Genomic DNA, 23,065 nt, shown 5'->3' with positions numbered 1-23,065 from the left:
GGCAGACGGCAAGTCCAGCACTGAGTGGGAGGAGCAGTCCAGGTGGTCAGTAGCAGGCGGGTGTGGGGGGTGTGAGAGAGCCAGGGTACTGTGTGGCAGCTCGAGGGGGTCCGATAGCGAGGGTTTGCCGCGGCTGAATGCAATTGGATGGGCTAGGTGGGGGAAGGCGGCACAAAGGCTTGTGGCAAGCCCAGCGTTGGGGGTGTAGGTTGGGGGATCTGGCAGATACACCTGATTGAGTTCATGGGGTGGGATGACACCAAGCAAAAATTTATTCTTACCATAGGCTGTTCTGGGTGTGGCAAGAAACTAGACCGAGCTCCCGCCTTGGTGCAAAGCGCACATTCTCTTTGCCATCACTATCCTAAAAACACACCAAAAAATACTCTGAATAAAGTCACATACATATTATCGAACACCCACAACAAACGAGAGCCACGTGAGCAATTGCACCGAGGCCGTGGAGCACTAGCCAGCACCACCACCTCCAATGTGGTAACATAAGCGTTTGCCAGGCCCAAACTTAACCCCTGAATAGGTACGTGGCCCCTTGGCTTGGTCCCTCCAGAGAGGCAACACACGACGCAGTGCCAGGGCTGTGACCTAAGATCAGACCAATTTCAACTTGCATGCAATGGTCTGCTTGTGGGGAGGCCTGTGAGCAACTCATGTCTGTCCCATGATGGCATTTTCTCACTCCCACACTGTTCAGCCGTTGTGGTTATTAGGATAGTAGCCTCTTTAGCAGACGTCACTAAGCTCCTGGTCATGAATGCTTTGGGCCACACCCTATAGCCGCAGATGGAATCTCAAAGTTAGTTAGAGCCCTGTATATTAAATTAATAAAAAATAATACGATGAAAGAGCTAGGGTGGAGAAGATGAACCCCCACCCCCAAACAAGTGAATGTGACTGTATTATCTCTTCTGCTTTAGGGCATCCTTCTGCTGCCTATCATCAGTTCCCAGCCCTTTGGTGAATAGCAGCACTTGCTCTGCATTGTACATAGCTAATAACAAATATGAAAATGTTATTAAATGAAGGGAGCACAGTAGTGACCTGTCCTCATATGTCAACTCATCCCTCCCGTATAAATGTGTACTGAAGGAAAGTAGTTGATGTAGAAGGAGGGATACACCTGCACCAGAAACATGAACGCTGAGTTCAACTGGTTTATATACAGGGCTGAACTTTTGATATACGAAACACACACACACACAACAAAAAAACCGCAGTGCAAATTGAACGTGTTATTTCCATGCCTTTGGTCCCCCAAAGTGTAGTTATCTCAAGGGCCTTTAAAAGAATAGTATATTTAAAATTGTGATAAATGAGGCCATTTGTCACCACAAGCCTTCTTAAGCTTTCTATACTACGATGAATCCAACAATGAGAGGGCTTGAGAAAAAATCCTCTTGTGGTGTGGACAACCCGGGATAAATATAATATAGGATTTTAATGCCTCGTTCAATCTATGTGAAACTGAGATCTGAACATATTCCCTTCACATAGCTCAAGAGTCTTTGACAGAAAAATTAAGAGAGCAAGAAAGAAAAATCATATTGGAACCGAATAATTCAGTGAGGTTTTGGGGGAAAGGGGACAATCAAATAAGAAGGATTCACCACTTGAGTGTGGAGCAAAAACCGTCTCTGCTTGGTGGTCTTTACCTCTTTATTTTAGAATTTGGGTTACATAGCGCAGCATTGTCTCCACAGTGCGTATCCCTAATTAGCCAGACTTCTCATAACCAATTTGGTAAAAAGCCCACACATATGAGTTAGTCTTACCTCCACTGACAGGAATTATGGACTAGATTTGGCCTCTACTCAAGGAGAGACTGGTAGGGAGGTAGGTTGCATTTCGCAGGACTCTGTGCACTAATACCAATACGTGAGCACATGGGGAGTCGATAATTCCTTTTGAGGCTCTTGGTGTGCCCAGGAGCAGGCGCAAAGTGGGCCAGACTGGAAAAGGGAAAATTATGACCCTACTCTTTCAGAATTATAGCTTATTGGTCAGACTTGCCTGCTGTCATCTTCACAAGTTAAATGCAGACTTGGCACCTGATTGAGTAGTCCCCAAGATTGGGGTGGTTCCCACACTGATGGACAAAGTAGCTGTTGCAGGAACCATGATTTTTCACAGTAGTGGAAGTTATAACCAGGACACTTGGTAGTTCATTAGAACGGTCTAATGCCTAGGTTCAGTTTGGAATTCTGTAGAGCCAAAATCGGACCATAGCTACTCGAATTTACGATCTGTCTTGATACTCTATCTTCATGCTCATTCTCCAACCCCTGAACTACCAGTGTACAAATACAACCTGTGACGAGCGTAGAATGATGCCACTTTTAGCAGTGCGCCATATAGAACCACTCTGTAACATATAAGAAACTGATCTAGAGCTATGGTGATAGGTGATATCCAGAACAATGTACTGCCAAGAACTGACCTAACTCCGAGAGTATAAAAGAAATTCATGAGAGCTTTTATTACCTGTTACCATTTTGAGGCGTGTCATCATATAATAAACAATATGCACACATCACTTGGTATCGGTGGTCGCTCCATCTTCCCTGGGCACTAGTATTTCTTAACCAAGCTGGCTGAGTGCCTGTATTTGTACCTTCTCCTCCTTCAACTGTTGGTTCTCCTGCTATATTAAGTGCCGCCTTCTCCCTTTCCTTCTGCCCTGAAAATCAACCACACATGTACAGAGCAAGATAGAAATTGATGCTGTTAGCCACAAACAAATAAGCAAGGACCAGAAGTCTCTGGAAAGTTGAATCTATGTCTGTATGTATTCAAATATGGTCCTGTGCTTTGATTAGATTGTCCATGAATGCTTTCCACCAGCCTCTGGGTGAGATCCCACCAGGGGACTTCAGGCACTGCAAGTGTCTAGCATCATGGTGGTCAGCGCTGCAGGAGGCACCTCGTGTTGCTAGCATTCTTCTGAGTGGGAACTCAGCTGTTTTGCAGAACAGGCGTGCTTAGTTCATACGCAATTACTTGCAGGATGAAGTGATTGTATCTGTCGTTGCTGTTCCACACAACATTTAGTCTGTGGTTAGCACACCAGGCCCAATATGTAGGAGCCCAGGTTTCAATTCCCCTCTCCTGTCAGAGGCAAGGAACAGGGCGTTTCCCTCCCCCCTCCCTCCGGAGACCGTTACCCTGGACGTATCGGGATTTCTGCATGTGGGCTCTTTCAACCTCCTGTTGCCTCTTAGTTAAGTATGGGGGAACAAAGAATTACCCCCTGCACTTTTTTTTTTTTTGGAGGGGCGGGGGGGGCGGGTGGGGGGGTCGCGGGGGGGCCGGGGGGGCGGGGTGGGTCTGGGGGTGGCGGGGGGGAGAGGGGAATGGACCCGTCTCCGCCTCCAGGTGGGAGTCTGTGACCCAAACCTCTTCTGGCCAACCTGCAGACGCAAACGGGGTGCGACCGACTCCTTGCTATGAATATGTGCAGCCATGAATCCACCACGCAGAGAGGCTATAAGGTCCTCCTGAGAGCAGCAGCCCAGGTATTGTAATGATTGTGAATACAGATAGTATGTGAAAACTTGGAGATGCGAACATATATTGGAAAATTTCGCTTCTTAAAGTCTTGAGTTCAAGCAGGTCCACCCGGTGACAAGCCTGTTTCTGGTATGGGGCACGTAATCTTAGTTCATTTTCTGTTTTGTCATTGGATCCGTATTTGCAAGTACTGAGCCACCACTGATCAAGAATCAGAACTGACAAATCATGAAATCTACGAAGACACCCAGAAGAGGTGGTCTTGTTAATGAACTAAAATCCAAGGCTGTTTTGGATATAATCTGAGGTTGCAAAAAGAGACGCCATCAGTATTCCTTCACACAAGGCGACAAATTGGCAGCGGTGTTTCTGTCTGAATTTGATAAAAGGATCACAGCAAGGCCTGGTGAAAAAACTTGGAAGAACTTTGGAGTGAGTTTTGCTCTATAAGACACAAACAGATATCTAAGATCAATAAAATCTAGGCTTCTAGAATGTGTGTTATGACTTTAAATTTGATATGTCCCCTTTAGCTTCTATACACTCCCTTGCTAATCATATGAATCTCTTTTGTTAAATACACCTTTTGCTTGGTATTCACTATAACCCGATAGGCACTGACATTGAAGCTCAGGCAACTCACTTGCCACAGCTGATTCCAGCCGCTCATCAGCTTTTGATGTGGGGCGCTACTGCCCCCAACAGCTTGATGGGGGCCGTGCCGGGCCATCCAAACTAGCGTTTTAAGTTCGGGAAGGGCGTTTGGAGAGGGGTGAAGAGCGCAATGGCAGGGGCCCTTGGGAGGGACAGAGGTGGGGGCAGAATAGCAGGGGAAAGGCAGGGCTTTTGGGGACAGGCCTGGAATGAGGCAGGAAGGGCCAAGTGGACGGGTGAGGCTTTGGAAGAAGGGTAGGCGTGGGGTTGGGCCTCAGACTGAGCAGGGGTGGAGCCCCTCCGTTGAAAAGGATGCCGTCGTGTGTATATAGTGTATTAATGCTGTGTGGTTACCAGAGCCTGGTCGGCCGGTAAACGTCTGGTTAAGCTTGGGTGTACTGGTAAGCTGGCGAGAGGGACTGATTACTGTGGAGTGTTCAGGTGGAGCAGGGGAGACCCTCAGGTGCAGATTTAACGGGTCAGCGTAACCTATCCCTATCTGCAGCAGGGACGCAGTGGAGCTGTGCAGAACAGAGAAAGGTTCTGTGTTGCTTTATATCAGCGGAGTTAGGGATTTGACCCCTGGCCGCACCCTAAGACAGGCTTCCCGACGCTAGCGGCAGAGGTACAAGGTGCCCCAACCTGATGCACCAACAGTGCCTACACTGGAACTCGAGTCCTTCAGTCTTGCAGCCATGACTTTGTAAAAGTATTTATCCACAGTTGGAACCAGCCATTGGGCCGAGAGGAGAGCCACCAGACAAACCCACCTGCACAGTGGCTCTGGTTCGTTCCTGAACTGCTCCAATACTTCTTTCACTTAATTTATCCAGAATGCAACAAGCTTCAAATAACGAAGGAGACTGAGGGAGCCCCCCCATCAGAAATATCCATAGTTGTGATTGAAAGACCTCTCCTGAGGGGTGAGGAACCCCTGTTTCCACACCCTTCGTCACACTAGCCAGAGGTGCGATTTGAACACTGGGTCTCTAATCACCTGGCCGCACCTCACACCACGTCTCAAGATTCTGAATGGGAGCGGATCCACGTAGCGTGCCTCGGAGGCGGACCTAGAGATTGGTCCCTACCTGTGACTTAGGCCGGGTGATGGCGCTAATCTTTCCCCTTGTCCAAGTCGCTTCACTCTGGGGCTTAGAATAGGTTGTCCAGACAGCTATGAGGCACGGAAATTGTTGCATACCAAGAGGGTAGGAACGACAGATGCCTAGGGAGTTTTTTTATGCTGGAAAAATTGGTGCCGCGTGAAGTTAGGGTCGCTAATAGGTTGGTGGGAGTTTTGGTGGATCACAGTGGAAGCCGAAAGCTAGGACTGTACAGTGTCTACTCCTGCTTTACCGGCGCCGTAAGTCTGGGGGTCTGGTCCGTCATGACTCTTGTAGATTCCCACCCTCGTGTCTTCCTGTATGTGAACGCGACCATGCACATGGGTTGGCACTGATAAATAAGCACACCTCTCCCTTATACACGCCACCGATACAACACTGAATTGCGGATATCACGTGGTAAAGCAGTGCTCTTGGGGGTAGGGGTGGAAGGGGGGTGTGCTCCGATTGGACAAAGCAAGTTTCGATATGAAACATGGTTTCACTATAACGCAGTAGAGATTTTTTTGGCTCCCGAGGGAATCCATATATAGGGTAGAGGTGTAGATGTCCAAATATGTAAAAATCAACTCCAAAGACTAGTGTCTACCAATAGAGATTTCATGAGGAAGCCAGCAAATGAATGACCTGTAAATCTCATTACAGATGGAATTCCTTACAAAACTAATGCCCAATCAAGGTACCACAGTTTAACATAATGTTGCTATAAACTGCATCCGTCTACTTGAGAGACCCAGTTTGAGCCAATCACTAAAGCACCTGCTTAACTTTAAGTCAAATGAATTTAAAACCATGCTTAAAAGTTTAAATACATGAGCTTAGAGCTTTGTTTTGAGTTAGGGCTAAAGCTGGATAGTAACTGATGGGTCCTGATCTTGGCAAACACTTCCTAGCAAGCTTATGCACATAGGCTTTGTCTACACTGCACTTCCGTTGTTAAAAAAAACTTTTTGTCGCTTGAGAGGTGTGGAACCCTCCCCACCCCAAATAAACAAGACGTTAACGCGGTAATCCAGCGCACGGTGTGGACCGTGCTTCGTCAGCAACGTCCTCCCAGAAAATGAAGGCTACTGCCACCCTCACTGGGGTTGGTTTTATTTTTTGCTTGCTGAAGAAGCTCTCCTCTCAAGACAAATACCGCTACATTGCGGCATCTTCAATGGCTGTGTCTCGCACGCCCTGCAGTGTAGACATAGCCTTAGTAACGGGAATAGTTCCCTGAAGACAGTGAGACTAGTCATCTAAAGAAGTTCCTTATTATCGGGTTGTAGTTTTCGAATCAGCCTTTAATTAACATTTGGGGCTCAGTGCCTGCATTATTAAGTCCAACTTGAAAGTTTTTGCCATTGATTCAATTGGAGCAAGACTCTACCCTATCTGCAGACTGCCCAGACTGACATCTCTTTGAAAGGTGGAATAGCATTGCCTTCTACATGAGTCTGTGGTCTCCCAATTTCCCCTTCTCCTCCTACTCCACTCAGTTCCAAACAATTGCTGTTGGAAAGGCTCAGACGGTTTTACGTTGTAAGCATTCCTGCTGTAATATTGATCCCCTTTCTATAGGGAAGTCCCGTTCCTGCCTTGCCTCCAGCTGGTCCAGCGCTGGCAGGGTTGGGGTAAGCAGTGGAGCTCCTGGGCTGCACCTCAGCCCAGGGTCCCTTCAGCGATGGCTCCTGCCTCCAGGACTGGCTGGGACCCAGGAGGGCAGAGCTGGGGGGGCACAGCTGGGGGGTGAGGAGCCAGGGCAAGGCAGGGGGTGAGGAGCCAGGGCAAGGCAGCTCCAGAAAGAGCGGAGCCCTGGAGAGCAGGACACAGGTCCCGCACGGCAGCACCCCGCCCTCTATAGCCCCGCTGCTGCTGCTGCTTCTGGCTGCCCTGCCACAGTCCCTGGGCAGCTTGGGCCACTTCGCTCAGCCCCAGCTGCGGCGCTGGGGGGGTCCACCCTGCGGCACCTGCAGGCGACTGTGTGCCCCTCAGGGCAGCCCCCAACCCGAGTGTTCCCTTCTCGATGCCTGCCCAGCCCAGCCACAACGTGCGGGCGCTGCTCCCTCACGGCATGAACCGCAGTGGCCCCAGGGCACCCCCCTGGGCACGATGCGCTGCTTCTGCCAGGGCTGGCTCTAGGCTTTTGCTGCCTGATGCAAAAAAAAAAGAAAAGCAAAGCCAGAATGCTGACCCTGAAAATGTGCTGCCCCAAGCATGTGCTTGGTTTGCTGGTGCCTACAGCCAGCTCTGCCCTTCACTCTACCAAGAATTATCCCCAGGGCCACAGAGAACATCCTCACTTTGCCAGGGAAAGGGAAGGGCTACACAGACCATTCGGTACAGCATGTGTATCACACTAATCAGCAAATCACCACACAGACTTCCCCTATAAATGACAACCACTACCTTTTCCAACAAACCTCATAGTAAAGTTTATGCTCAGGCTGAGGGGTCTCTCGTGCAATGTAAATATTAAAGCCTATCTTCTTTCTCCAACCCTAACCCTTCCCCCACCCCACGCTTGGTGCCAAGGGGGCTCCATATGGGTTGGGGTGTCAGGAATCTTCTCCCCCTTCCTAGCCCTCTCTAACTTGCAGGGTAGTAGCTGAACTTGAAGCTTCAGCGACTGGAGCTGCTGCCTTGGAGGCATTGGCCAGTCATTCCACGCAATGGTGGACCTTGTGGCCCTGTTCCCATTTCTCCTTTTACCTGTTCTGCTTCATCCTCTGCCAACCCCACTCTGTTGAGATGTGTGGGATGCTCCTACAAAACTAGGTTCTATTTCACATAGGGAGCAGAGTCACTGACTTCTGCCACACACCCTGCTATGGAATCACCCAAATTCCTCAACCACTGGCCCTTGAGGAGCAGTCAGAATCCTACCCTAAATAAGGGACACTGACAACTCTTGCCCTGACTGGCATCAGTAGGATTATCCAGGCTGGTCGATAACGGCAGGATTGGGCTCAGTGGCTTCTAAGGCAGGGCTAAACAGTTCGGATTATCCACTCTTCTCTAGTTCATTCTGGACCCTGGCTATGCCTCATGGGGCCGGTCTCCAGTGTGAATTTGTACAATATTTTAGCAGTCCAGTAAGAATTAGTTCAAGGTTTCAGTTACTCTAGTTCAGATGAAGAAAATGGTGGGTTTTGAGGAGGGCAGTGAAATCCCACCCTGCAGATTTTCCTTTAATTGTATGTTTATTTTGCAATCACTTTCCTCTTCTGTGTCCGAAATCTGCAGTTTCTGAAGGCAAGAGACATGTGAGGAGGGGGAGGAGGAGGAGGAGGAGGAGCAAGAGAGGGAACGGCTGTGTGATATAGTAGTTCTTTTCTGTGCCACCATTTGTTTAACAGAGGGAATGTATCTAATGACAGTTACTACTATTTAAGGAAATAGGTTCCTATACAAAATCCTGTGGTTTCGATGTGATCCTTTTATAGGCATAAAGAGATTTTTCCACATCTCTTTCATTTTTGTTTCACTCAAATATGGCCATTCAAACAGATAGTTCCAGAACACCATGGAACTGGACACTTTGCTCCTGTTAGTGCTATGAGAGATGAACTGTCCCACCAATTTACCAACAAAAGCCACAGGGATGCACTCTGGACCAAGCTGAGGTCAATAGAGTTATCCTAGATTTTACAGCAATGTAAGAGGGAGCAGAATTTGGCCATATTTATCCAGATGGGTTTTGAACTGGAAATAATACCTCATCGTGTAGTTTGATTAACAGAATAATATTCTATATGGCAAGATCTGTTGTAGGACATAAACAATTTCTAAAATGACTGGCTGATTCCCAGTTCCTTTACAAATGCCAGTAACATGGACTAGTTAAAGTTAACTATAGGTTACCATTTAAATACTAATACAGCTTTTTAGAGTGATTCATCTCTGATGTCTTCCACCTGAGTTTAAGAAGCCACTGACTCCCTTGCACCAGTTTTACACCTGTGTAGTTCTATTAACTTCCAAGTGGCTATTTCTGATTTACAACAGTGTAAGTAAGAGGGGAATCAGGCCCTAACTGTTTAGCCAAAGTTCTGGAAATAACATGAACTTTACACAATTTAGAGCTTTATTGAGATCTTTAATTTATTACAGCATGCTATACAATCATGTACGATGCTGGCAGTAGCTGTTCTGCACGCAATTACAAAACAAAGATTTAGTGAGTTCCAGTAGCTGCTCAGTGCCAGATGAGTATTATCTCATCACATACATATGCTGTGCAAAGATGCTGGTGCTAGTATTTTCCTTCCCTACTGCAGAGGCATGCCTGGTACCACCAGTTTGTGCTGTCATAAATAATAACCTGTTCAAGCATCTCCCAAATCAAGTGCTTGGAGGGGGATGGGCAGATACAATGTTTCAGGAAGAAACATAACTGAAGTCCATTCACTGACCTAGCTTTCCAATTATATAACTATCTTGAGTAAGAGTTGGGAGCAAGAGATTCATATACAAATTAATTGCATATTTTATTTGATTGCTTATGCATCATCTTTTATATGAAGCTATAGATCTTTGTTTCTATTACAAACCCTTCTTTTCAGTGAAAGACTCTGAACTAAAGGCCTGTTTCCTCTGGAGACCTAGCATTTGATTTCCTACTCACTTACTCCAGTATTATACTGGAGTAACTATTGGCTTAAATGGAGAAGCTCCTGATTAACCCCATTCTGAGTGGAGTAGCTGGGATTTCAGTCCTGACTCAGGGTCACAGGTGGGAAAGATTTGAATGGCCTCAACCTAAACTTTAATCAGCATTTCTCCCTGGTAGAACCCACCATAGACACTGATATATTTGAGATATGCCTAAGATTGGTATAGCAGTATTACCACACTGGCTGCTTCTTGCGCCCTTCCCCAGGGCCAGAGGTTGCTCTGCAGGTGACTTACCTCACTTTCCTTTTCTTCAAGGGGCTTCTTAAATCAACTTCATACAGATTTTCTTGAATGCAATGACAACAGCCCTCCTTAGGATGTGGTTTATTACACTAAAGTTCAGCAATAAACCCAGAAGTTTTCTCTCCAGCCTTAAACTAGGAATAGCCCCAAACTCTTCTGGTGTCTCAAGGTCCTTCCTGCCTTAGCAGGTTACTCCCAGCCCTTCCTAGTTGGAGCAACTTCTTCTATCTCAAGGTCTTCCCTGCAGGATCCTCTCCCATGTTCTGTAGTCTCTCTCTAAACTTCCTGAATACATTTTCCCCACCTACTGCTCTGTATGGGAGAATCAGCTCTTCCATACTCAGCTGGTCCTACTGATTAACCCCAGACCCCATCCCAGGTGTGTGAGGCAGGCTAACAGGATGGAGATGGCCAGCTCCAGGTCTCAGAGCTTTAAAAGAGCAGGCCACCCCAGCACACACAGGAAGTTTCAGATTAGGATTGAGGTGTATTGACAGAAGTGGGATCCAGAATGGAACAGTGCCTGCCCACACAGGGACAAATTTAATGGTGTTATTCCAGATTCTTATTAGTGTAAGAGTGGTTCATTGTGCTTAGTTCTAGCCAATGAAGAGCAACAAATTCACACATGCAGAAGTGACTCCAGTGGAATTATTTACTTTGAATATACCAGTAAGTATTGTAACAAACATTTTGGTAATGTTGGTACACCTATAGTTACAGGCCTACCTGCATCTCTAGTATACAGCCAGCCCCTGTTCACAGAGTACTGCACCTTGGTTAGGAAAATTAGCTCCAAGTGTAAAGTTGGCTTAAAAGAATTCAAGCAAAGAATGATGCTGCTAATAGTTAGTGGTTATTTTTTTCACCCTGATAGTACAAAAGGCTGCCAGATGTTTCTGGTATGAAAGTGGAATAGGCAACGAATATTGCTAAAGATAACAGTGCTTGTCAACTTAATAGCATGCATCAGAAACACTATCAGTTGTAATTCAGTAATTACATACTGCACAAGTGTTTTATTTCTCAAAGCATACCAGAATTTCTGGGTCTGGTTCTCTTATTTATACCAGTGCACATCAGGTGTCATTGTTTTCACTTGTACTGTTAGTAATTTTGTAAAGGTTTCAATGACAGCATATTATTTCTCCACAACTGATTTGGTAGCTTCCCAATTAAAATAAAACACAAAAGATTCGCATACAAAACCATGCTTTAACTTCCTGCAGTTTTGACTGGAGACTGGCTAAAGGTAACAATACACTTTAAAATAGGCCCTACAATAAGACTGTACAAGCAAGTTTTAAGAGTCACACAGGGCAGGGTTAGCTGCTGCAGGGAGGGGGGTTTACTTTGTGGGGGGGGGGAGATCCCCGGTGGGGGCTGGGTTAGCTGGAGGGGCGGGTGGCACAAGGTGGAAGTTTCGCCTAGGGCACAAAACTTCCTTGCACCAGCCCTGCTAAGGTCTATTCCTTTATCTTTTCCCTCCATTATGAGTAAAGGTGACATAAATGGCAGCAAGGAGTAATCACTTTTAGAGCTGTATCAAACTATGCCTTTGTCTTTGTGTAAGCTTTTGGATAGCCTAAAGTAGAACTTCCTTTCATACACATGACTTAATGATAGTCTTCAGTGCTATAGAATGTTTTCAATCCTGGATTTACTCTGATATCAATTAACACTTCAAAATGCCACAGATAAAAAGAAGTTTAATCCTTTCTTCTTTCATTGTTTCTTTATTGCTTTTACAAACACAGATTTTAACTTGTGGTCTTTTTTGCAATTTAAAAAATGCATATCAGTTAATTTACCAGTTGTGTGGCTAATTGGTCTAGGACACACACTTTCTTTCAAGCTTACCTCTATTAACATGTAAATTACGTGTTTACCCTGGCTCCTTTCTTTCTGAGATCTCAAGTGGGGAATGCCGTGTTTGGATTAGAGATTGTTAGAGAAATCCTGACAGCTACAAGATTATGAATACAAATAGATGAAGTGACATGAATATCAGGTGAGATACTGGAAAGCTGGGCTATGTACCCCATGGCTTTTTATATCTCACCATTACAGCCTTAGGGTGCATCCATTGGCTTATTGGCAATGAGTGCACATCTCAAAGGATAAGCAACACACTTTCTATCTCCATGTGAAGCAAATGAGAAGCTTTCTTTAGCAGGTGGTGCAATTTCTGGATCAACTTCAAAGGGAACCTAAAGCAGAACAAACTGTAGGAATCTAGCCCAGAGGTGATGGAAGAATATGTGGAATCCTCCATATTGGTGAGCAAAGCTAGTCAAAAAATGTTCCTGCCAAAACGTGAGACTTAGTCAAAAATGATGCTTGTTGCAGGAAGATGTCACTTTGGATTAAATTTTTCAGTGGAAAAACCTCAAAGTGAACTGAAACTAGCATTTTCATTTAACTTCACATTTAAGTTTAAACTTTGTTTCATTTTTTGAAAACAAAATTTTTTCAAAAGTTTGAATTTTTGCTTTTCCCCCTTTCTCCCTTTTTGTCACTGAGTTCAATACAATGAATAATGTACAATGGTTGTTCTTGGTTTTTTACATTTTTCTATCTTTCCTTTTTGTTCTTTTTACTCTGTGACTTTTCAAAATGGCTCCAACTTTAGAAAACTTGCAGAGTGGCAATAGGAAAGCACTGTAGCTTTTCCAAAGCTGATGAAGTTTTAAAAGTTAGAGTGGAAAGGGAGAGGTGGAAATAAATGAGGGAGAAAACTAAACATTATTTTCAGCCTATTGAATTCAATAGTGAAAAGGCAGGATAGAGAAAATGGCAAGTATTTTAATACAGCTAAATGTAACTGTAGACATCTAGGAACAAAGAATGTAGGCCATACTTTCAGGGAAGCAGTGACTCTGAAAAAGATTTGGGGAGGGAGAGGGATAATCTGCTGAACATAAGCTCCGGCTGTGATGCTATAGCCAAAAGGGCTAATGTGATCCTTGGATGAATAAACAGGGGAATCTTGAGTAAAGGTAGAGAGGTTATTTTACCTCTGTATTTGCCACTGGTGTGACTTCTGCTGCAATATTATGTCCAGTCCTGGTGCTCACAATTTAAGAAAGTTTTTTAATAATTAGAGAGGGTTCAGAGAAGAGCCATGAGAATGATTAAAGGATTAGAAAACCTGCCTTATAGTGACTGAGCTCCTTGAGTCTAGTTAGCTTAACAAAGAGGAGGTTAAGGGGTGATTTGATTACAGCCTGTAACTAACTATGTAAGGAACAAATATTTAATAGCGGGCTCTTCAATCTAACAGCAAAAGAATCTAACAGCAAAAGGTATAACATAATCCAATGGCTGGAAGTTGAAACTAGACAAATTCAGACCGACAATCATGAGAGAATTTTTAACAGTGAGTGTAATTAACCATTGGAACAATTTATCACGGTTGTGGGGAATTTTCTATCATGGACAATGTTTAACTCAAGACTGGATGTTTTTCTAAGATTTTGGGGAAGTTTTATGGCCTATGATTCACAGAAGGCCAGATGAGATTATCACAATGGTCCCTTTCAGCTTTGGGATCTATGGAAAAACAAAATCCAAAATTTTGACCTTTCAACTTTTTTTAGTTTTCAAAAAAACATTTGAATCAAACATAATCAAAATGTTGGATGGAAACATTATGTGTAGTTTTCTGGGATAAGTGAAACATATGAAATTAGAAATTTTGTTTCAAAATTTTTCATGGGGGGAAAAATGCATTTTTGACCAGTTGTAGTGGAGAGAAAATAATTAACTTTCCAAATATCCAAGAGATGGTGTTATGGCAGCCAGTCCAGACTAAGATGAGCTTCTGTGTTCAGAGAATAGGCCAGCGCTTTGTCTTGTAGATGTTAAGCTCTTTGAAAATAGCAAAAGTGGCCTCTAAATTCTGACTTCTCTGAAAGGGATAACACCCTGTGCCCCTCAACTCCCCCAAGTTAGAAAGCTATGAACAATTTTAAAAAAATTGCTACAGATAGCATCATGATTCTTCAAGTCTCATGCACAGAACTGTCCCCTCTCTCTGCTCTCTTCAGGTGCCAGAGACAAGCACAGAAGGTCAAAGGCTGAAATGGTCACAGATTTTTACACTCTGTACTTCTACACTCCCCTTTCCTCCGCCCCCTCTATTGTGTCATTTAGACACCACTCTGCATTGGGGTGAGGAGAATTCCTTTCAGAGCTCCCTGGCACACATACAGGGGTGCCGCATATTCTCTCCATCCACCTTGTCTGCTCTGCTTGCCAGTGCTTGGGGACAGATCCATAACCTCATCTCCTCCACACCCACTGTTTCAAGGAGTGTAGAGAGGGAGCAGTTTCTGGACTCCAAAACAGGCAGGGAATGCATTTGTTCCTGGCTGCCACTCAGAGGCACTCCACTCCCTTCCATGCATATCTGCAGAGTGGCATGGCACAGCCTGGTCCCCAGAAACTGCAGCTAAACAGCTTTCCCAGCTGTTTTAGTCCTCTCATTATTTCAGCCCATCCTAGTGAAGATTTGAATTATTACTTTGCCAGCAGCATATACCTTGTTACCTTTCTTTATTAATGCTCAAAATTGTCTTAGATGACAATGTGCTTTCCGTGCTGAAATTCCATTTTAAATGATAAAGCCGTAAGTGTGCTACAGTTAGAAACTGAGATAAGATTCAACTGGAATGTTAATGTCAAGTCCACATGAGCTGGAGTTAATAAATAGCTCAATACTGGAAAAGACATAGAGTTTAAAAAAAAAAAAACCAATTGAATATTTATAACCATGACCAAGTAGGACAAGTCTCTTCGGTGTTTACCTGTCAGAATTTCTAAGATACAGGCCATCTTGTAATGGACTTGCTTGTGTTTACCATCCTCCTTTGCTAGGGCGATATGTCAGATTGCTTACAGGTAAGCACTACTAGCCAAGCTCACCAGTTCATTCTGTTACCAGTGCCACAAATGTGCAGTTAGCTGCTGATCTTGGTGTCTGCACATCTGAGATATATTATGATGCTTTAAAGAATAAGACAGACAAATGCACATACACAGAAGTAAGTTTTCAAAGGGCCTAAGGTCTGTGTGTGCACATCTGCCTGCACACAGTAATCAGGAAACTGCGTACTTTAGTACCCACTTTGGCTGTGTAAATCTGTGGTGTGGAGGCCCGAGCAAATGCTGAGTGTGCAGAAAGTGGGGGCCCTTTGAAAACTGGGCCCACATTCATGCTGGCAGCCATTCAAGAAAGCAGCAGCTACTAGAAAAGACAGTGGCATCCAAAATAAAAAGGTGAGCTGATGATTATGACAATAACCCAGTAGAACCCCTGGGTTATTTTGTTTGGTTTCTTTAAGTGAGTGTAGTGCAGGTGAATTTTCATTGCCAGGCTGACGCTTCTGCAGACTGGAAATCTCTGTTCACCTACAGAGCAGAAACAGCACAGGCAGCAGTGTGAGAGTCCTGTTAGTGTCCTGCCTCAACCCCCATGGAAGGGGTCAGCCCTGGGGCAAAGGTAGTGCATACTCCCTGTCCATTCAGCCCTCACTCTCCCTGCTGAGTCTGCCAACAGGAATACCTGTTAGTGCCAGTTGTGATGGTGGTTTATTTATGGATGCACGCCCACTAAGAGCTTGACTCTTGGGCCAAATCATCCTGTGGGGTAAACTGGTGTAGCTCCTTCAGCTTCAGTGAAGTTAACCCAATTTTCACCAGCTGAGGATCTGTTTCTAGTTAACAACTCTCTCTAATTTGTTTTTAAATGTGTATCTGATGTTTGCCTCTGTGATCTCCTCAGCCCTGGCACCCTTGCTATTACTGGTGGAGAATGACAACCGTTCCAACAGAGCTCTGGGGTGACAGCCGCTTTTATCCTGATGGTGTAGCTGGAGAGTGCAGTGGTGTTGAAATGCATTCCCAGGAGGCTTTTCCCTTTCTAGCAGGCTGTCATTAGGGAAGTGCACCCTTTCACTGATGTTTCAATGCCCAAGTGTATCCAATTATCACAGACATAACTCTTACCAGTTTTGCTGTCAAGGCAGAAGTATAATCTCGTGCCTCAAAAGCAGCAGGACCTGCTGTATGTGCTTGTTCCCGTCCTCTCCACCATGTGTTACATCCACCTCTTGGCTTTGTGCAGAATCATCTTGGTCACTGGAGGGTGCATCGTTTGGCGACACTCTTTTATTAAAAGATGAGAGACTATTTTCTCCAGCCTTCAGAGAGTGCAAAACGTGTTGCTTCACAGATCTGCCTTTGTACCATTCCAATTAGATTTGTGTACTGTACAGTGGAGACCACTGAAAGGTGAAATCCCTGCAGGGACGGATTTGTGAGATTCTGCAGGAAATTGGTATTACATGTAATTGTTTCCTGCTGAGGGATCTATCAGAAATTCACAGAAAAGCTACACTTCCATCAGTCTCCTGTAAAAAGTACCTAGAAAACTAAGGTTCACTTACTCCTCAGTTATCCTGTGGTGCACACATGCCACTCTGTATGCACTCCTGTTACAGTGGTTGGTTGTCTGTCTAGTTATGACTAACTATGCTGCAGTTAGCTTGTAAAGATATAATAATCTATAAATTATAAATCTGCTTAAATGGCAAATGAGGAGAGGTTGGATATTTAGGACCCTCTGCACTAAGACTTTGTCAGCTTAGGTTGGATATTAGGAAATACATTTTCACTAGGAGGGTAGTGAAGCACTGGAATGGGTTACCTAGGGAGGTGGTGGAATCTCCTTCCTTAGAGGTTTTTAAGGTCAGGTTTGACAAAGCCATGGCTAGGATGATTTAGTTGAGAATTGGTCTTTAGCGTGTCAGATTACAGAGCCTTTTTCTAAAGTTAAAACAAAATGTTATGTCATTTAAAAAAAAAAAAAAAAAAGTTCCTCTCCTAGACAGTTAACACTGTTAGGATGTGCCACCTTCATTCTCAAAGAGATTGGCTGCAGCTCAACTTTCTTCGGATTCCCCCTAATTTCATAATGTGCCCAATGTTTCTTCACATTAACATGATCTTATTTGAAATAAGAAGGCACCCACACGATGGCATATTTGACAGCTTTGCAATAATACTGATTTCTGCCTGTATGTAGAGTTCAGTGTAAATGCTGGCTTATCCCCCTCAAGAATCCAGTTGTTGGTCTAACCTATGATACTTCCGATAGGCTATTTGCAGAGTAATGTTAACTGTAGATGGGAGCTTGCATCCTGGTGTACTTGGTCCTTCCCTCACTCCCTGTAGATTTGCAAAAGTAGGCCACTGCCAGCAGCTGGTTTGGGTGCACTGTCTCCATTGAATGTGGGCCCTGTATTATTCATTTGGCTCTGCAACAGCTCTAAACTTGAAGCAACTGAGACTTTGAACTAAATAAAAGGAAACCGCTGCTCAATTATTGCAATCAGCAAAATATCTAGTGCATTGTAACTATTTTTGTAATACAAATACTTTGCCATTTCCAACCTAAGTAAAACCTCTGTGTTTGGCTTTCCAAGAAAATTGCTACTTGGACCTATTTCATATGGATTGAAAGATATATAAACTCCTGAAATCATGCTTGCTAGCTCTGCTGCTCCCCCAGTGCCAGTAATTTTAGGAGAAATGATGGTCCCTTTGAAACATGCTTTGTAATACAACTGGAGTACAGTGGCCAACTACAGGAAACATACAGTATACCGCATGTATACAGATGGACAGCTAATTTCTCTTCGGAGATGCTCACAGTAGTGGTCATCTTCAGTATTCTGCAAACCTATATGTGTAGATTTCCTGCTGATGTCAAGCAGGAAACATACACACATAGGCAGAAGAGACTCTACATTTGCACATTAGTATGCAAGACTGAGAGCAGAACTTTTTCTTCTTCTGTCATTCCCATATTTAAAGAGTTTCTTCATCTTTCTTCTAATCATGGTGCTGATAACATTGTAACTTGTGGTATTTAGTTTTTAAATGGAAACTTTTACTTATAATCCTGGATTTACTTCTAATTCCTTTTTGAAATGTATCTCCACCCCTGCATGCTATTCTTTAAGGTATCAATATGAGAATGCAGCACACTATTGGGAGGGAGGGATTTTTTCTTTGGTGGTGGTGTTGTAACTCATTGGAAAAATTTTTATCAAGGGTGGATACATTTTTTCAGGAATGAGCTATGCTAAGAGCATTTGACTTTAATGTTATGAGCCTCTGATTGGAAACCTAAGTTTACCTGCCAACAGATCAGTTCATCTGGTGGCTTGTTATAACCATTGCCTGATATCATCAGGAATAAACATGTTAAATCGATTAGGCCTTTTACAGTCTAGCACGGATTTAGGTAAACTGTATTAAAGTTTGCCAAACAGAAGAGTTTGATGAGAAGAGCAGATTGTTCATGTGGAACCTTGCGAGTGACAAATATCTGAGAAGTGCAAGAGTGTCTGTTACATGGAGCCCTGACTGCTTTATCACATGAGAGAAGAATCTAGCCAAATGTAATGCACTTATAGCATAAGAACTTGGTTGAAAGGTTTTTGTCAGATCACCCAAACAGATATTCCATCTCCAGCAAAAGGTAGTGCCATCAGAATAGATAGTTCCCGGCACACGTTTCTCAACGGCTCATTTATTTGTCTGCACACCATGCATAAAGATAATTTGCTTTTTGTATTTGGGATGAATTCAGTGCAGTGAAATGGTGAGGTGCTCTCTCTCTTTGTACCTGGATTCTCACAACCTTCTTATTTTTATGTCTAGCTTAAGGGGAGAGGAATATAGATGACAAATTCAGCATTGCATTGGGATGCTTGGTTAACTTAAAAAACAACTATGTAGGGCTAAGAATGAGTTTATATTGTGCATCTAGTCTCTTGTGCAATCATGAGAGAAAAAATAAATAATAAAAACTAAATGCTTAATTCGGTTAATGCTAATTTTAAGGGAAGCTTTTTGGGGCAGGAGGGTTGTTCTGACTTGGTTTTTTTTAAAGGAAATGTGTGTGGTCATCAAAAGTGCTAGAATGGCCTGCCTGGAAACTGAAGTCCTCTGGTCACAGGGCAAGCAGCAATGTAAGCTCTCCAGGCTGCCACATTTATGTGTCTCAGTCCTGATCTGGAGTAACCACCGCTAAGACTATAACTAAGGGTAGTTCCGTTTCCACACCATTCACTTGTTAACGTCTCTGTTGAGACTAATAAGGATGCTAAGTACTAAGGCCAATTGTGGTGGTGTTTGTGGTGAGGAGACCATTGAGAAATAGAGGGAGACCATTGTTTAAGGATCAGAAAACAAACTCCTCTGTTGCTTGCTTTCTAAAAAAATGGTGGAAATTAAGAGGTAGGGCACCACTCACCATGCTTCACTCAGGTCATTTTTGCCTTGCATTTGCAGTATAAATTGTATTGTGTGCACAATCACACATGTGCTCTTGGATTCCTACAAGGCACAACAAAAGACGGACGTAGTAAAGATTTAACTCTATTTTAATTTCCTGGTCTTGGTGGATTTAAGTTAGATCTTCAGTGTTGTTCTGACATATTGCAAGATTTTGTGTGTTAATTTTATTTTCAATGGTAATTTCTTCAGATGTTGCTTATCTATCCCCCCAAACTTTTCTGAATGCACACAGGGGGCTTTAACTACTGTTTGGCCAAGAATTTCCTTCAAGGCTCATGTCCATTTTGGAATATTCACGGGTTGAAGGGAGCTGAATACCCTTTCTGGGATAGATCCTCAACTGATCTAGCTCTGTTTGGTGTAGCTCTGTTTACTCTACAAAGTCCCTCCATCTCGCTGGGGGTGGGGACAAGGGCGGGGGGCTGCTTTCATTCCCCTCCCCCCCCCGCAAACAGAGAGGGGTCCAGGCTCCCTGGTCCTCCTCTGACTTCCAGCTTGGCCAGGGGTGGGGTCTCTGGGGGAAGAGGTGGAGTGCGGGTGGGGCTTTGGGAGAAGAGAGGCCTCGGGGGGAGGGGGGGAATAGGAGGGTGGGCCCCAGGCCCCCTCCTACTTTTGGGAAGGCTCCAATACCCTTACTATAATGTCCCTTTGGGAAGTGCTGCGCCTGGAAGATAGGGTTTCCACAAATGATGGGTCAGCTCTGGCAATGACGTTTCACTGCTGCTGAATTGTCCTGAGAAAGACATTGTGTGGTAGGGGCTGATAAGGGTTCAGCTAACAAGCTGAAACAATGTGAACTGCTCCATTCATTTCAGTGGGTGCTAACCCAGATGCTAGTGTTCATACTTTAAATGGTAACATTGTTTCTTCTTCGAGAGATGTCCCTGTGGGTGCTCCACTTCAGGTGTCGGTGTGCCCCTGCGCCTTCAATCGGAGATTTTTTGCAGCAGTACTCCTACCGGCCACGCATGCTTAGAACCTGTCACTCATTCTGAGAGTGTTACTAGAGAGCATGCCCGGCAGGTACCCTACAGTTCCTTCCCTATCCACCCCGGATGGAGACAGAGCTAGCAGACTCCTTCATATTTGCCTTTCTATCTTATGTATTCCCCCTTTGGGTAAAGTTTTAGCTAGTTTTCTCTGTTATTTACCTTAGTTAAGCGTTACTACCTTTCCGTACTAGTTAAAAAAAAAAATCTCTCTTCGTCAGCTGCTCAAATATGCCTGGCTCCACGGGCTTAAGTCGCGCTCTTCTTTAAGGACATCCCGACTTTCTGATGGGCACTCCCAGTGTATGAACATAGCTTGGGGAGACCCATTTTCCTCAAAAAGTCCCTCACGCAACTAAGTTATGCTCCAGCTAGAAGGACAGGAGTTAAAGTTAAGCTTTTATAACTTCAAAAATCCCTGCAATCTACCTCAGCCCTGGCACAATCCTCGCCTCCAGACCCAGCTCTGTAACCCTTCAACAAAAAACTAAAGAAGCAGCCAAAAGAGACACTAACAAGCAACACGAAGCTTGCTGGTAAACCCCTCGCCCGTGTCAGCTCGTCAGTTTCATTAACCAGCTGTTTCCCCACCTGAGTACATTTGACGAAGCCGGGCTCCTCCGTACCAGCGCTCAACCCGCCGTTGCTTCGCGGCAAGCGCGAGCACCCCTGGTGCTGCCGTGTGACCCAGGCCTTCCAGTTGCCTCCTCGATTGAGCACCGTCGCACCCGCACTGAATGCGGCACCAGGACGATCAGGCACAGTCGGCGCTGCGGCACCGCAAGCCTGCTGTCATAGCACGGCACCGCCTGCGGCACCGCTTGCTACCGGCCTGTGCCGGAGCCAAGACAAAAAACTCCGGTACCAGCTCAGGTCTTCCTCACGAGCTCTACAGCTCGCCTATGACTGGCTCACTTGCAATACACCCATTCAAGGTGACCCCCTAGAATGCACCCAGTTGCAGTCACCATTTCTTGGATGGCTTCCATATGCGAATGACGTAAGGTTCTGAACAGCCTCCCGATAGGAGAACTGAAGCCACAGCTAGCCATGCAGACGCATTCTACCTGAGCCCTGTCACCGCGGACATATAGGAAAGACTGTTCCAACCAACAAGATCCCACCTCCTGGTGTGAACCACGGATGCCTAACCACCCCTATGCTTTCCATCACCAGGCAGTATGGGCTCCGGGGACATCTCCCCAGCAGCCAAATGCCCACTCCCTCTACCGCTCTAGACACACACGTCCAAACCCTAAGGGGGGGGGGGGGGGGGGGGACCACTGGCGGCAACCTCACCCTCAGGATCAATTAACTCAGACTTCCTGACCAGTACTACCTGAACTGCCAACCTGAGTCAACACAAGGAGGCTTACTTCCTATCCCCACTCACCTGCCATCTGTATTGCAAAATTCCAAATCTCTCAAACGTGCCTATGACCAGAATTAGTTGGAGAGGTACACAGACCAACGACATGAGCTACTGAACATCCGCAACATCTTCGCATCAGGCTAGCAGTGGCCAATTACAGCCCTTCTGGAACTGCTAAGATCCATCTGGCAGAACTCCAGCCAAATCCCAGCCGACCTGCAACAGGCAGAACGGACAATACTCTATCCCGTCAAGGGCTGAATCCTTTTTTCACATCCTGCGCCAAAACCTTTGGTAGTAGACGCAGCGAACAAGAGAACAAACAGCAATACTTCCTGCCAACCCAACCAGCAAAGATCGGAAAACGCTTAGACCTGCTCGGTCGGAGTATATGCCTCTTCAACATGCAATTTCATAATTGCCAATAACACCGCAATCTGGCAAAAGTACACCATAAAAACTATAATAATTTATGAATTTTATTGACCACATTCCAGCTGACAAGACAACAACATTTTACAGCTAGTCTCCGAGGGCAGATCATATCCCGAGCTCGCAAGCGGCCTGGATTCAGCCAAATGCAACCGCAAAGGGTCCACCTACCGGTCGGCATGCGACGACGGATCTGGCTTCCTCTCTCCTTCTCCGAGATTCAGAGCACCATAGAGGATTCCCTTTGATGGTGATAAACCTTGCGCCAGCCCCTAATGAGGTGCTGGCACTCTATGTAAGGACTCACGAGCAACACTCGGAGATCCTAGGATCCAGACCTACAAGCAGAAGGAGACAGTACAGATACCAACCTACCACGCCGCCACGTACACCTTCAATGCGAGGCATTCCCGAGAGCTCAGGATCATCCAACGAACCCCACTCGCAAGTCAAGTCAGATCCAGCGGGGTCACTCACCACTTTCTCTCCGGCTGCCCAAGCCTCCTCAAATTAATAAGCTAAATTTGGAACCTTTGTCGGGCTCGTGAAACGTCGCCCCTGTTCAGTGCAGTACTGCCTACAACTATTTTGGACAACGTCCAGCCCTCTACACAAATGGGCAGAATATTACCACCGACAAGTGGTCCTAGAGGTCATACAACGGGGTAATTCGCATCCACTTCCTCTCCTTGACCGAC

The 23,065-nt window shown here is 45.1% G+C and overlaps 1 protein-coding gene across 4 annotated transcripts in view; it reads left to right on the top strand.

Moving 5' to 3' along the window:
- Positions 1-23,065, top strand: part of JCAD (junctional cadherin 5 associated) — a 101,077-nt gene that overhangs the window by 17,119 nt on the left and 60,893 nt on the right. The window contains exon 1 of one of the 4 annotated variants that reach the window (XM_032764151.2): positions 8,787-8,911. The exons of the other annotated variants lie outside the window; for them this stretch is intronic. The gene's annotated coding sequence lies outside the window, so the exon portion shown is untranslated. Of the gene's footprint in view, positions 1-8,786; positions 8,912-23,065 lie in introns of those variants that run through there. 4 annotated transcript variants of the gene reach the window in all.

This window comes from Chelonoidis abingdonii, chromosome 2 (genome assembly GCF_003597395.2).
Source record: "Chelonoidis abingdonii isolate Lonesome George chromosome 2, CheloAbing_2.0, whole genome shotgun sequence".
In the NCBI taxonomy this organism is placed as follows: domain Eukaryota; kingdom Metazoa; phylum Chordata; order Testudines; family Testudinidae; genus Chelonoidis; species Chelonoidis abingdonii.
Note: the sequence above shows the minus strand (reverse complement) of the source record. Positions and strands in the feature narration are given on the sequence as shown.